Source organism: Vitis vinifera, chromosome 13 (genome assembly GCF_030704535.1).
Source record: "Vitis vinifera cultivar Pinot Noir 40024 chromosome 13, ASM3070453v1".
Lineage (NCBI taxonomy): Eukaryota > Viridiplantae > Streptophyta > Magnoliopsida > Vitales > Vitaceae > Vitis > Vitis vinifera.
This window is the reverse complement of record NC_081817.1, coordinates 16,048,854-16,052,209: the sequence shown is the minus strand read 5'-3', so window position 1 is coordinate 16,052,209 and position 3,356 is coordinate 16,048,854.

Here is a 3,356-nt window from a genome sequence, read left to right as displayed (position 1 = left end):
ATTGGTCATCCGAACATATTTCACTTCCATCTTATCTATACAACTAATTTGCGGCTAAGGTTCACTGGCATTGTTTGAGTAGTTGGAGATACCCCATCAATTAGAGTTCTTGAAGTGCTATGAATATCAACTAATGGGTTTGCAACAAATCCATCCAAATTTTGGTGATAAAGCTTTTGGTCATCTACCTTATTGCTGGCATATTTATTGGGCATAGTATTTAAGGTAGTTCATGCTTGGATGCTGCCAGTAGAAAAGAATCTTGAAGTGGTATGACCTTGTGTTCTCTTCCAAAACTTAGAACTCAGGAATTCTGCCCCCAGGCAGCTTGCAACATGTGTTCCCTGCAAAATCACAGTTTGATACCCTTCCACTTGATATTGCCAAATCAAATGATATTTCATCCAGTACCATCCCCAGGCCATTTACACGGGTCTCCATAGAGTTTATCCCACTTTGGGAGTTGCCAATAAACCTCTGGAGGAGATTTAACATACTGGATTGCTGGTTCTCAATCAGGATAAGCTGTTTTCCCGTGATTATCAAACTCAACTCACCATGGCTTTCTACTTCTCATCATCATCCGTTTTCTCTCTAAAAACCCTGCTCTGTAACCTCAGCTTGCTTCCCCAGGTTCCCCATCATCAGCAATTCCAATGGAAACAGTAGGAGAGCCTCAAGACCGTGTATCCATTCAATAACTGGAGGTACATCAACCACTTTCTCATGAGCTTGAACAGGATATCCATCATTAAATGGCTGAGGAAATTGACATCATCTATCACCTCTGTTTCTCAGTCAGGATGCAGAACTCCTCCCCAATGATTCTACAACTGCAATGACAGGAGCCCCACTACTGCCAGTTTCTCCACCCATTCCGACAGCAACTAAGACCAGACTAATAACTTGAACTTTCGACTTCCCCAGTCCATCAAATCCAGAAACCACTTGGAGTTAGAAACATTTTCTACCATCATCCCAGAACTTCCAGGTAGTTTACAAAATAATGGTCGGTATTTTTCAAAAGCAAAAAAGGAAGGCTCAAGAAACAAAGCACGCTTAGAATCCATTAATCAAGACTTCATCCCATGCTGCACTCAATGGGTCTAAACAGGTGAGACAAGTAGGGAGCAGTGGCATGATTAATCAAACATCAATCTCAAAAACAATCCATACGTCAGTTATTGACAGGAGAAATCAAAGAAAACAGAAAAGAACCAAAACAGAGCAAGCATAAAAACAAACTCAAATTCAGCAAAACTCAATCCACAACCAAACAAACTAACAATGCTCAAGTAGCAAGAAAAGATGATGAAGAACAGTGATATTGAGGAAGACCTTGAAAAAAAAACACGATACTCCATACCTGTGAAACTCCTCTCCAATGAAGCTCACTTAGCTTACAGCCATCCTCTACCTCCTCTACTAGCCAGATTTCAAGAGCTCCTCTACTTCCTGTATCCCTTTTTCTGCTCAAGAGGCTCTACTTTCTCGTTTCGCCCCCTTGCCAAGCTAAAGAATCCCCCCAAAAATATCTCCAGCCAGCCTCCCAAACTCAAGGAGCCTCTCTCAAAATATCTCTTTTTCTCTCGTCCGCTCCTCACATGAAAAATCAGCCACCGTTTGTCCTCAACTCTCTAAGGCTCCTCTCCTAGTTGGCCGGCCACCAGAAAAATCACAGCAAAAGCACCCCCCTGCTCAAAGTGTCCTCTCCAAGCTCAAAAAAATACCCTCATAAAACTTGTCTCCTCTTGTCTCTAGCCCAAAACTCTCCCCTTAAGCTAACTTCCCTCACTTCCAGAAAAATATCTCCCTTTCTCTCATACGCTCCTCTACCCAATATTCCCCCAGGTGTCCAACTCTCATTTGCTCCTCAATTCTACTACCTGATTCTCTGACCACCAACCACGAGGCGACACGTGGCTCATTGAGAGCCCTCCACCTGGAAAAACGACTGCAGAAAATGCATGAAAATGAACCCCAAAACGGGGGTCTACAATATCCTATTATATTTATTTATTTTGAAAATAAATAATTTTTTGTATTCTCTTATTTACTTCCATGATATTAATATTTAATTTTGTTACATTCATATATTTTTTAAAATAAATAATTATATGTATTGTCTCATTTATTTCTATAATACAACATTAATACTCAATGAATGTTTGAAGTTATTAAAATATAATTTCTATTTTAAATTGTTGATTCTCTGAACCTGCATTTTTCTTGTACGTTTCCACTCAAAATAGTGATATTTGTTTTTTATTTGTGAAAGTTTGATTTTTAGAAAAGTTGGAGTCGTCACTTAAAAAGGGAAAATAAAATAAGAAAGAAAACTCTGTACAACTCATTATTTGAAGAAGACATGTTTGCAAAAATTGAGTATAGATTCAGGGATTAGGTTACCTATCAGGAAGGTACGACCCGCTCCCAACCGTGTAGATATTGTTCGCTATGGACCCAAAGGGACCCTCACGACTTTAAAACGCGTTTTCAGGGTTAAGAGAAGTCCATACTTTTATAGTGCCAAAAACTTTCCCTCCTATCCGATGTAGGATGTCACAAACACCTCCCCCCCTCCCCCCCATGCAGACACAACATCCCCGTTGTGTCCCATGGGATTTCGGGGTCAAACAAACAAACACTCCCTATGGGGGCAAACAAACTCTCACACCGAAGTCGGGGATCGACTCTGATACCATTTGTAACGACCTGCTCCCAACCTTATAGATATTATCCGCTTTGGACCCAAAGGGATCTCATGGCTTTAAAATGCGTCTATAGGGTTAAGAGAAGTTCATACTTATATAACACCAGGAACTTTCCCCCTATTCGAAGTGAGATGTCATAAACACCCCCCATGCAAACACAACATCCTCGTTGTGTCCCACTGGATTGCGGGGCCAAACAGACGAACACTCTTACGAGGCCAAACAAACTCTACACCAAGGTTAGGGATCGGCTCTGATACCATTTGTTACGACCCGCTCCCAACTATGTAGATATTGTCCGCTTTAGACCCAAAGGGGCTCTCACGACTTTAAAATGTTTCTATAGGGTTAAGAGAAATCCATACTTATATAGCGCTAGGAAATTTCCTCCCTATCCAATGTAGGATGTCACAAACACCCCCCCCCCCCCCCCCCCCCCCCTCGTTGTGTCCCATGGGATTGCAGGGCCAAAAAGACGAACATCCCTACAGGGCTAAACAAATCCCCACACCGAGGTTAGAGATCGACACTGATAGGATTTGTAATGACCCGCTCCCTATCGTGTAGATATTGTTTGCTTTGGGCCCAAAGGGGGCCTCACGGCTTTAAAATGCGTCTATAGGATTAAGAGGAGTCTATACT